This window comes from Herpailurus yagouaroundi, unplaced genomic scaffold (genome assembly GCF_014898765.1).
Source record: "Herpailurus yagouaroundi ecotype Mexico unplaced genomic scaffold, PumYag 67235, whole genome shotgun sequence".
NCBI classification, from domain to species: domain Eukaryota; kingdom Metazoa; phylum Chordata; class Mammalia; order Carnivora; family Felidae; genus Herpailurus; species Herpailurus yagouaroundi.
The window spans coordinates 609,419-622,564 of NW_024420070.1; the positions used below are offsets into that span (position 1 = coordinate 609,419).

The window sequence follows — 13,146 nt, forward strand, 5'->3', positions numbered from 1 at the left end:
GAGAGAGAGAGAGAGAGAGAGAGAGAGAGAGAGAGAGAGAATCTTAAGCAGGTTCCATACTCAGCATGGAACCCTATTTGGGGCTTGATCCCATGACCGTGGGAGCATGACCTGAGCTGAAATCAGGAGTCAGACGCTCAACGAACTGAACCACCTACGTGCCCCAATTCAATAATAGGTCAATAATATGAACATTTTATATTTTTTCATGATTCAGTCTTGGTAAGTTGTGTGTTTGTATGAGTGTTTTCATTTCTCCTAGGTTATTCTATTTGTTTAGTTTACAGTTGTTCATTGTATCCCTGTATAATGCTTTTTATTTCTGTGAAATTGGCAAGGTTTCCATTTTCATTTTTGATTTTAGTAATTTGAGTCTTCTCTCTTTTTTTCTTAGTTAATCTAGCCACAAGTTTGTCAAGTTTTTTGATCTTTTGAAGAACTAAGTTTTGGTTTCATTGATTTTCTTTATTATTCTCCTATCCTCTATGTTTATTACTTTCTTCCATCTTTTGACTCTGGGTTTCATTTGCTATTCTTTTTCTAATTCCTTTGAGGTATATGGTTTAGTTGTTGGTTTGAGATCTTTTTTTAATGTAAGTAATTAGTAGTATATTACTGCTTTTGCTGCATCCCATAGGTATAGTATGTTTTAACTTTCACTTTCTGTTATTTTCTAATTTCCTTTGTGATTTCTTCTTTGGCCTGTTGGTTGTTGAAGAGTGTATTATTTAATTTTCACATATTTACAAAGTTTACAATTTTCCTTCCATTATTGGTCTTTAGTTTCATTCCAGTGTGATCAGAAATGGTACTTTATAGGAGTGTCTGGGTGGTTCAGTCAGTTAAGCATCCAACTTCAGCTCAGGTCATGATCTCGCGGTTCATGGGTTCAAGCCCTGCATCAGGCTCTGTGCTGACAACTCAGAGCCTGGAGCCTGCTTTGGATTCTGTGTCTCCCCCCAACTCTCTCCCTCTGCCCCTCCACACCCATGCTCTGTCTCTCTTGGTCTCTCAAAAATGAATAAACATTGAAAATTGCTTTTTAATTAAAAAAAGTGGTACTTTGTATGATTTCATCCTTTTTAAAAATATTAAGACTCTTTTGTGATATAACATATGGTCTATTCTGGAGAATATTCCATGTGTACTTGTGAAAAATGTGTATTCTGCTGTTACTGGATGGCATGTTTTGTATATTTCTATTAGATCCAGTTGGTCAATAGTATTACTTAAGTCCTCTATTTCTTTATTGATCCTCTGTCTGGTTTTCTATCCATTACTGAATGTGGGGTTACTGATGTCTTTAACCATTAGTTTTAAACTGTCCATTTCTCCTGTCAATTTTGTAATTTGTTAATATATTTGGAAATCTGATGTTTTGTGCATATGTTCATAATTGTCACATCTTCTTAGTGAATTGGCCCTTCATTTTCAATATAAAATGTACTTTGTCCCTTCTAAGTCTTTGACTGAGTTTCTTAGTTTTTTATTGCTCCTGTAACAAGTTACTACAAATATTGTTGCTGAAAACAACATGAATTTATTATGTCAGTGTTCTTTAAGTCAAAATTCCAAAATTAGTCTTACTAGGCTAAAGTGAAGGTATCAACAGGGCTGAGGTGGTGAGAGGAGAATCTGTTTCCTTGCCTTTTTAAAAATGTTTATTTTGAGAGAGAGAGAGAGAGAGAGAGAGAGAGAGAGAGAGCATGAGGTGAGATAAACACATAGAGAGTGAGAGAGAGAATCCCAAGTATTCTCTGTGCTCTCAGTGCAGAGCCTGGCACAGGGCTTGATTCCATGAACTGTGAGATCATGACCTGAGCCAAAATCAAGAGTCAGATGCTTAACTGGCTGAGCCACCCAGGCACCTCTTCCTTGCGTTTTTTGAACATTATAGTCTGCCTGCATTCCTTGACTCATGGCTCTTTCCTTGCACCAGTTTAACCTTTGATGCCATTGCCCTATCTCTGTCTTCTGTCTTTCACCTTCTTGTCTCTGTTTTAAGGATCCTGCATAATCCAGGATGATCTTCCCATCTCAAGAGCCTTAACTTAATTACATTAGCAAAGTAGCTTTTTGCCCTGTAAAATAACATACTGATAAGGTTTCAGGCATCAGAACATTGACATATTGGGGGGGGGGCATTATTCAGCCTGCCACACCACTTACAGTAAAGGCAGTAGTCACAGAAACAGTAAAGCAAGTTCCAGATGGGAAATAAATGCTGTGGTAAAACAGGCTACTCATATACTTTGAGTTTGGGGCATTTTATGGACATCTTTTGTAGACTTCCAACCAATCATCACCATGCCACCATCCATGAATTCGTAAAGGGTATTTTATAATAAGTAAAACATAAATGAGTGTTAGACTCCCCAGATTTCCATAACAAAGTGAAATTTGGCCACTGTAAGTTTCACCTCACCATGAATGATAGGACAACTTGGAAACATGTCCTGTGATAGAGTTCCTAAAATATGATAGGGGTTCATTTTAACACTCTTTTTCCCATGAGCTGTCCCCAAATTCATATTTTGAAGCCTTAAACTCTGGTATCTTAGAATGTGATTATATTTGGATACAGGGCATTCAAATAGGTGATTAAATTAAAATGAGGCTATTGGACTGGGGCCTAACCCATTCTGACTGGTGTCCTTATAAAAAGTAGATTTGAACACACAGAGAGACACCAGACATGCATGCACACAGAGGAAAGACCATGTGAGGACATAGCAATAAGGTATTTATTGAAAGCCAAGAAAGAGCCCTCAGGAGAACTAAAACGTGCTGACACCTTGATCTTGGACTTCTAGCATCCATAACTGTGAGAAAATAAACTTCTGTTGTTTAAGCCACCCAGTCTGTAGTATTTTGTTATGGTAGCCCCACCAAACTAATACATACTCAAACTTCTATTTATTGGCTCAATATCTTACATCAGCTTAAGAAAAAAGAAGCTTCATCCTTATGGTAAATGTATTGAATTTTATGAAAGCTTTATTAAAATTCTAAACTGTATAAATCTTAGCAAACCTACAACTTTTTTTTAGTATTATTTTCCAGTTTGGAAGTATACACATGACCTTTCCACCTGTTTTAGTTGGTAGAATAGTGGAAAAAAAACACTGGGTGTGACACTTTCACCTTAACTTACACAAAATATTATCTCCCAACAAAATAGTCTAAAGATTTTTCGTGGGGTGCTTCTTAGTCTATTTGGTCAATAATAAAAGCATAAAGCATAATAACTCTCCTCGGATTTTAAATTATGGTGTAAACTGATCTGATTTACATAATTACCAACAAAAAAGCACCTCAGAGATCCAGAGACATTTATATACTCAGCAAATATTTATTGAGCAATCTATTGTGTGCCAGGCCCTGTTTCTAGGGAATATAGCATAGAATAAGATAAAGTGCCATACTCATGGAGCTTACATATAAGAATGGAGGGAAACAGATAATAAGAAAGTCAATATATAAAATATACATTATAATATTGAATAGTGATAAATGCTATGCATAAAAATAAAACAAAGTATGAGGATAAAGGATATTTGAAGGGGGAATACTATTTTAGATCAGATAATCAGAGAAATTCTCTCCAAGCAACTACCTGAATGAAATGAGAGAATGGACCATGAAACTGTTATCTTAGGGGAAAGTATTATAAGCACTGGGAAACAATAAATGCAGAGCCCCTTGGGTAGGGATATGCTTGGTTTGTTCAGGAAACAGCAAGGAGGCTAGTGTAGCTCAAATGGAGCAAGCAATGGAAGAATGGTTGAATATGAGTTTAGAGTGGTAGCCAGGGACCAGATCTTGTGAGATATTGTAAGCCATGGAAAGAAGGTTGGATATTATTCTAAGGGTTATGGAGACACATTAGAGGGTTTTGACAAGGGGCTCAGCATGATATGACTTATGTTGTTTGTTTGTTTGTTTTTTTTTAAGTTTTAATGTTTATTTTTGAGAGAGAGAAAGAGTGATTCGGGGAGGGACAGAGAGAGAGGGAGACACAGAATCTGAAACAGGCTGCAGGCTCTGAGCTGTCAGTACAGAGCCTCACACAGGGCTCAACCGTGAGATAATGACCTGAGCCGAAGTTGGACGCACAACCGACTGAGCCACCCAGGTGCCCCAATATGACATGTTTTTTAAGGATAAGCCTGGCTACTGTGAAGAGAATGAACCCTATGGAAATAAGAATGAAAATGGTGAAAATTTTGGGGTTAGGAAGCAATTGCAGTGGTCTAGGTAATATATGGAAGTGGTTTGGACTAAGTTGTTAGCTGTGGATATGGTGATAAATATCCATCTTTGGCATATATTTTGGAGGTAGAGCCAATGGATGTTGTGGATGGATTGAATATAAAGTAAGAGAAAATGAGGAATTGGTGATTCTGAAGCTGAACAACTGAGTGAATAAAGATATCATTTATTGAGATGGGTGAAGACTGGGAGGAGAAGGTTTTGGGGGAAGGTCAGGAGCTCAGGTTACGACACATTGAATTTGAGATGCCTTTTATATATACACATGGAGATGAAAAGTTTTTGAGAGAGATCAGATTAGAGAGAGAAATTTGAGAGTCATCAAGGTACAGATGGTCTTTCTTTCTTTCTTTCTTTCTTTTTCTTTAACTTTGTTTATTTTGAGAGAGATAAGAGTCAGAGACAGAGCAGGGGAGGGGCATAAAGAATCAGAGAGAGAGAGAATCCCAAACAGGCTCCACGCTGACAGCACAGAGCCCGATGTAGGGCTTCATCTCATGAATCATGAAATCATGAGCTGAGCAGAAATCAAGAGTCAGACACTTAACCGACTGAGCCACCCAGGTGCCCCCAGATGGTATTTAAAGCCATGAGACTTAATGAGATCACTAAGGAATATAGATAGTGTATGTAGTAAGGGAATAGGTCCAAGGATTGAGCTCTGGGACATTACAATATTGAGATACAGAAGATGACAATGAACTAGCAAAAGCAACAACAACAACAAAAGAAAGCTAAAAATATGCAGTCAGGAGTAGCCACTAAAGTAGGAGAAAAACCAGGAGAATATAATATCCTGGAAGCTAAGTAAAGATATTTCAAAAAGGGAGTTTTTAACCTTGCCCAACATAGCTGATAGGTAAGGTGACCAAATATCCCTATTTTCCCAAGACAATCCCAGTTTATGGCTTTTGTATTTGTTAACAACACACTTTTTACTCTCAGAAATGTTTATTTGAATAATAAATTATATGGTCACTTGTATGATAGATCAAGATGAGGATTGAAGATTGATTATTGGATTTACCAACATAGAGATCATTAGCATTCTTGATGAGCAGTTTCAATGGAGCAATAAATAAAAGTTCATTGGATGTTGGAAATGAAAGAATGGAGTCATATCAAAAAAAAAGGAGGAGACAGTGTCAATATGCTAACTACAAACCACTATTCTGATGAATTTTGCAGCAAAAAAAAGGGGGTAGTGGCTATAGAATGATGTGAGGTAAAGGAAGAATTTTGCTTTTAAGGTAGGAGATAGTACAATATGTTTGTTGATGGGGACATTTCACTTTCTAGAAAGGGAAATGTTTATGATAAAGGAGAGAGAGAAGAAAATTTTGGAACAATGACCTTGAATAGAAGAGATGGGCCATCATCCAGTGGATACATTTAGAGGCTGGCTTTAGATAGGAGCATGGCCAGTTCATTAACAAAACATTAGAAGAGGCAGAATTTATGGACACAGATGCAAGTGGTGAGTAGGCATGGTGGTAGGAGTTTGTGGAAGTTCTCTTCAATTTGCTTTCATTTGTTCAATTGAATAAACAAGGTCACCAGCTGAGATAGGAAAGTAACTGGGGTCTGAGGAGAGAAGACAAGGTGTGATATCTTTTTTTTTATTAAGGTAAAATATACGTGGCATAAAATTTTACATTTTTAAGTGAACAATTAAGTGGCATTAATTACATGCACAGTTATACATCCATTACTACTATTTCAAAAGTTTTTATCATTTGTTATGGGTTGAATTGTGTCCTCAAAAAAGATGTGTTAGAGTCCTAACATACACAAACATCAACTCAAGTTGGATTAAAGACTTAAACATGTGACCTGAAACTGTAAAAGTCCTATACAAAAACATAGGGGGAAGTCTTCTTGATATTGGTCTTGGAAGTGCTCTCTTGGATATAGCACTGAAGCCACAGGCAACAAAAGCAAGAATAGACAAATGAGATTACACAAACTAAAAAAAACAAAAAAACAAAAAAAACCACGCATCTAAAAGAAACTTAGTACCTTAAAAGAAATAATCAACAGAATGAAAATGCAAACTACAGAATGAGAGAAAATGGGCAGCCAATACCCAAAATATATAAAGAATTCCCACAACTCATTAGCAAATAAATGAAGTATGAAAAATAGGCAAAGGGCTTGAATGGACATTTCTCTAAAGAATACATACAAATGGCCAGCAGGTATATGAATAGGTGCCCAACATCGCTAACCAGTACAGAAATGCAAATCAAAACCAAAATGAGATATTACCTCATACCTATTAGGATGGCTGTTATCAAAAAAAAAAAAATCACAAAAGGATTTGTGAGGATTTGCAAGGATTTGAAGGAATTGGAATACTTATGCATTGTTGGTGGGAATGTAAAATGGTGTATATAACATGGTGCAGCCACTATAGAATACACCAGCAATTCCATGTCTGGGTATACATATATCCAAGAAAATTGAAATCAGGATCTCAAAGGGATTTATGCTCTCTCATATTTATTTCAGCACTATTCACAATATACAAGATAAGGAAACAACCCAAATGTCCATTGACAAATGGAGAAAGGAAATGTGGTATATATAGAATTGAATATTATTTAGCCTTAAAAAAGAAGGAAATCCTGCTATTTGTGACAGCATGGATGAACCTGTAGGACATTATGCTAAGTTAAATAAGGCAGTAACAGAAGGACAAATACTACATGATTCCACATCATGATTGTGATATAGTCCATATATGTGTGGTATCTAAAATTGCCCACTCTATTTGAGTGGTGGTTGCCAAGGGTTGGGGGGAGGAAGAAATGAGGAATTGTTGGACAGGTATAAAGCTTCAGTTATGCACAATGAATACATCCTAGAGATCTGTACATCATAATGCCCATACTTAACAATACAGTATTATGCACTTAAAATTTAGTTAAGAAGGTAGATCTTGTGTTATGTGTTCTTACAACTACAGCAGCAGCAGCAACAACAACAACAACAACAACAACGGGATACAAGTAAACTTTTAGAAGTGGTAAATATGTTGTGATGATGGTTTCATGAGAGTATGCATATGTTCAAACTTACCAAATTGTATATGTTAAATATATGCAGTTTTTAATAGGTCAGTTATATCTCAATAAAGCTATTTTAAAAAGTCATCATTACACTTAAGGTCATCAAGTTTTCTCCTATGTTATCTTCTAGGAGTTTTATAGTTTTGCTTTTAATATTTAGCTCTGTGATGTTTTGAGTTAATTGTTGAAGGGTGTAAGGTCTGTGTTTAAATTAGGTTTCTTGCAGTTGGATGCTCATTTCTTCCAGCACCATTTGTTGAATACACCATCTTTGCTCCATTATATTGCCTTTGCTCCTTTGTCAAAGATTAATTGACTGTATTTATGTCAGTATATTTCTGGACTCTCTATTCCATTGATCTATTTGTCTATTCTTTTTTTAAAAAATTCTATTACTTTTTTTAATGTTTATTTATTTTGAGAAAGAGAGAGAAAGCATGAGCAGGGGAGGGGCAGAGAGAGAGAGGGAGAAAGAGAATCCCAAGCAGGCTTGCCACTGTCCGTGCAGAGCCCAACGTGGGACTCAAACTCACGAACTGTGAGATCATGACCTGAGCCAAGATCAAGAGTCAGATGCATAACTGACTGAGCCACCCAGGTGCCTATGTCTACTATTTTGTCAGTATCATACCATTTTGGTTACTGTAACTTCATAGTAACTATAGAAGTCAGATAATATCAGTCCTCTGATTCTCTTCTCCTTCAATATTGAATTGTCTATTCTGGGTCTTTTGCCTCTTCATATAAACTTCAGTATCAGTTTGTGAATATCCACAAAATAACCTGTTGGGGTTTTGATTGGGATTGCATTGAATCTATAGACCAGGTTGGGAAGGACTGACATCTTGATAATGAGTCTTCCTGTCTTTGAACATGGAATATCTCTCCATTTATTTGGTTGGGATCTTTCTTTAATAGGCAAAAAACAAACAAACAAACAGCTCTATGACTCTAATGATAAGAGAGAAGAGGAAATAATTTGAGCTGCACAATCAAGGGATATGCTAGTTTGAAAGTTTACATGCATGTGTATGTGGGAGATAGGGGTGGGACTTGGGGCACAGCTTCTTCTGTATCCCTGGCTTTATGCTTGGGAAATTATTTTGTTCTAAGTTGTGGCATAGGTCCCAAGCATATGGTGGGTATAGGAGACAGAACAGAACTAGGACTCTTCCTTTATTAGGCTCAGAGGGTGGGGAGCCTAGGTTCCACAAGTTCACTACTTATTGGCTAACTTAAAGCATAAAAGTGGGACTTAGGGCAGGGGAAGAAAAAAGGAGGATCAGTTAAGAGTTCAGTTACTTAGGTTAACCAGGATGTTCTGAAAAGTAATTTCATGGATGGGGTGTCCCAGTTCATTATATGGTTGTTTTGCTAGTAGGTGGGTCATACATCTAGCCATATGTTTATTCAAGATGGATGTCTTTTCATGAATAGACAATTTTCCATTGAAGACATCCAGATAGTCAACAGGCACATGAAAAGATGCTCAACATCACTTATCATCAGAGAAATACAAATCAAAACCACATTGAGATGCCACCTCACACCAGTCAGAGTGGCTAAAATTAATAACTCAGGAAACAACAGATGTTGACGAGGATGCGGAGGAACGGGAACCCTCGTGCACTGTTGGTGGGAATGCAAACTGGTGCAACAGCTCTGGAAAACAGTGTGGAGGTTCCTCAAAAAATTAAAAATAGAACTACCCTACAACCCAGCAATAGTGCTACTAGCAATTTACCCAAAGGATATGGAAGTGCTGATTCATAAGGGCACATAAACCCCAATGTTTATAGCAGTGCTTTCAACAATAGCCAAGAGCCCAAATGTCCATCAACTGATGAATGGATAAAGAAATTGTGGTTTATATATACAATGGAATACTACTTGGCAATGAGAAAGTATGAAATCCTGCCATTTGCAACAATGTGGATAGAACTGGAGGGTATTATGCTAAGTGAAATAAGTCAATCAGAGAAAGACAGATATCATATGTTTTCACTCATATGTGGAACTTGAGAAACTTAACAGAAGACCATGGGGGGAAGGGAAGGGGAAAAATAGTTTCAAACAGAGAGGGACGCAAACCATAAGAGACTGAAATACAGAGAACAAACTGAGGGTTGATGGGGGAGTGGGAGAGAGGGAAAAATGGGTGATGGGCATTGAGGAGGGCACTTGTTGGGATAAGCACTGGGTGTTGTATGTAAGCAATAAATCATGGGAATCTACCCCCAAAACTAAGAGCACACTGTATACACTGTATGTCAGCCAACTTGACAATAAATTGTGTGTGTGTGTGTGTGTGTGTGTGTGTGGTCTTTTTTTAACTTTTAATTCCAGTTAGTTAACATACAGTGTAATATTAGTTTCAGGTGTAAAATTTAGTGATTCAGGAATTCCATACATCACACAATGCTCATCACAAGTGTATTCCTTAATCCCTATCACCTATTCAACTTATCTTCCCACCTACCTCCTTCCTGGTAGCCATCACTTTGTTTTCTATAATTAAGAATCTGTTTCTTGGTTTGTCTTTCTCTGTCTCTTTTTTTCCCCTTTGCTCATTTGTTTTGTTTCTTAAATTCCCCATATGAGTAAATCATATGGTATTTATCTTTCTGTGATTGACTTATTGCACTTAGCATTGTGCTCTTTAGCCCCATCCATGTCATTGCAAATGGCAAGATTCCAATCTTTTTATGGCTGAATAATATTCCATTGTATATATACCACATCTTCTTGATCCATTCATAAATTGATGGACACTGGGCTGCTTCTGTAATTTGGCTATTATAAACAATGCTTCTATAAACATAGGAGTGCGTGTATCTCTACAAATGAGTGTTTTTGTATTATTTGGGTAAATACCTAGTAATGCAATTGCCAGATTATAGGGTAGTTCTATTTTTATTTTTAATTTTTTTTAATGTTTATTTATTTTTGAGAGAGAAACAGACAGAGCGTGAGGGGAAGAGGGCAGATAGAGAGGGAGACACAGAATCTGAAGCAGGCTCCAGACTCTGAGCTGACAGCACAGAGCCCGATGCAGATCAACCTTGAGATCATGACCTGAGCTGAAGTCAGATGCTTAACTGACTGAGCCACCCAGGCACCCTGCATAGTTCAATTTTTAACTTTTTGAGGAACCTCCATGCTGTTTTTCACAGTGGCTGCACCAGTTTGCATTCCCACCAATAGTACAAGAGGGTTTCTTTTTCTCCACATTCTCGCCAACACTTGTTGTTTCCTGTGTTATTGATTTTAGCCATTCTGACAGGTGTGAGGTAACATGTCATTATAGTTTTGATTTGCATTTCCCTGATGATGAGTGATGGTGAGCATTTTTCATGTGTGTGTTGTCCGTCTGGATGTCTTCTTTGGAAAATGTCTCTTCATGTATTCTGCCCATTTTTAATTGGATTATTTATGTTTTGGATTTTGAGTTGTATCTGTTCTTTATATATGGCATACTAACCCATTATTGGATATTTCATTTGCAAATGTCTTCTCCCATTCCATAGGTTGTCTTTTAGTTTTTTTGATTGTTTCCTTTGCTGTGCAGAAGCTTTTATGTTGCTGTAGTCCCAATAGTTTATTTTTACTTTTGTTTCCCTTGCCTCAGAAGAGGTATCTAGAAAAAAGTGGTTATACCCAATGTCATAAAAGTTACTATGTGTTTCCTCTAGAATTTTAGTGGTTTCAGGTCTCCAATTTAGCTCCTTAATCCATTTTGAATTTATTTTTACATATGATGCAAGAAAGTTGTCCAGTTTCTGTCTTTTGCATGTTGCTGTCCAGTTTTCCCAACACCATTTGTTGAGACTTTTTCCCACTGGATATTCTTGCCTCCTTTGTCAGAGATTAATTGACCATATACTTGTGGGTTCATTTCTGGGTTTTCTATTCTGTTCTATTGCTCTACATGTCTGTTTTTGTGCCAGTGCCTTATTGTTTTGATCACTACAGCTTTGTAATATAAGTTGAAGTCTGGAATTGTGATTCCTTCAGCTTTGCTTTTCTTGTTCAAGGCTGCTTTGGCTATTTGGAGTTTTTTGTGGTCCCATACAAACCTTTGGATTGTTTGTTCCAATTCTGTGAAAAATGCTGTTGATTTTGATAAGGATTGCATTAAATGTGTAGATTGCTTTGGGCGGTACAGACATTTTAACAATATTTGTTCTTCCAATCCACGAGCATGAAATGTCTTTGAATTTCTTTGTGTCATCTTCAATTTCTTTCACCAGTGTTTTATAGTTCTCAGAGTACACATCCTTTACTTTGTTGGTTAGGTTTATTCCTAGGTATTTTGTTATTCTTGGTGCAGTTTTAAATGGGGCTGTTTTCTTAATGTCTCTGCTGCTTCATTATTGCTGTATAGAAATGCAAGATTTCTGTACATTGATCTTGTATCCTGAGCCTTTACTGAATTTGTTTATCAGTTCAACCAGTTTTTGGTGGAATCTTTCAAGTTTTCTATATATAGTATAATGGATGTCTTTTGAACCAGATACCTTGGCAATTAAAGCTCAATGTCAACCACTTACACTACAGACATTTAGATTTCAAGGCTAGTCAGTGTTGCACAGGTGCTAGTTGGAGATACTGGGGAGTGAAACTCTGGCTGTTGTAATCTACTTTAAAAGGAAGTAAATAGAATATTACTTTAGCAACCAGAAGGACATAGCTCAGCATCCTGTTTCAATCTTTTATAGGCTCTCTGATATTAAAGATGACACTTAACTTATCTGATACATACACATAAAGTGCTAACACGTAAAGAGTTTAAAGTAGGACTTTTCTCAGTTTGATAAGTATTAAACAGCAATAGGGCCTGTTCTGTAAGTGAATTGAGAATAAATTGTCCAGCAAATTTTCAAAGTCTCACAGTATAATCAGTCGACTTGTGGTAGATCCACTCTATTGTCAATAAATATCCACTCAGAATCAATATTGAATCACCTTGAGAATTACCAGACAACTTTATGCTGGTATGACCATAAAATTATAGGATAAAAATGGAATAAGAAAGAAACTACAAGTAAATATAGCTTCCTCAAGAACAGAGATATCTTTCATTTTTGTTTCTACTGTATCTCTAGTGCCTAGGAAAAGTAAGTAGTTACATACATATTTATTGAATGAATGGAAGACACCAGAGACTTTAAGAAAGTGAAAGAAGACTTCTTCGGGAAGGCAAAGAGATTCACACACCCACAGATCCCAGCAGAGTTCATTCCCTTCTTCAAGCCTGGCATTCCGCCAAGACAGTATGCTATGGAGCAAAGAAAAAAGTGATCCACAATTCAGCTAAAGCCATTAAACAGCACAGTAAAAGCAGCGCTCCTCTGATAATTGACATCCATTGTCAGTCCAGATACTGTATAGAATCATCTACAGATGTTTTTTTATCACCAAAATATTGCAGAATTATAATAAATAATTAAAAACAAGTAAAAGCTGAAGTGAAAATATATGAAAATTTGTGGTAAGAATATGGCTCTCTTTTCATTCTCAAAAACATCAGTGATTTTCAATATATAGGGACTTTCTCCAAGATGAATCTCAAAGCCGATGCAAACATTTTTCTTTAGTAAATAGAGATGGGGAATGCTGGAGAGGGTGGTTATAGTGGTAAGAAAAGAGCCCCCAAAGTGATCCTCCCAAGGGTTGAGGTCCAAATAAACATAGTCGAGTAGAATGGACTATCATGATGGTGAGTAAATTTGGTTCCTACTGCCTCTGTAATACATTACCACCATCTTGGCAGCTTAAAATAACACAAATGCATTATCTTACA

The 13,146-nt window shown here is 36.7% G+C and overlaps 1 protein-coding gene across 1 annotated transcript in view; it reads left to right on the forward strand.

The window, feature by feature from the left end:
- Positions 1-13,146, forward strand: part of GPRASP1 (G protein-coupled receptor associated sorting protein 1) — a 42,620-nt gene that overhangs the window by 21,060 nt on the left and 8,414 nt on the right.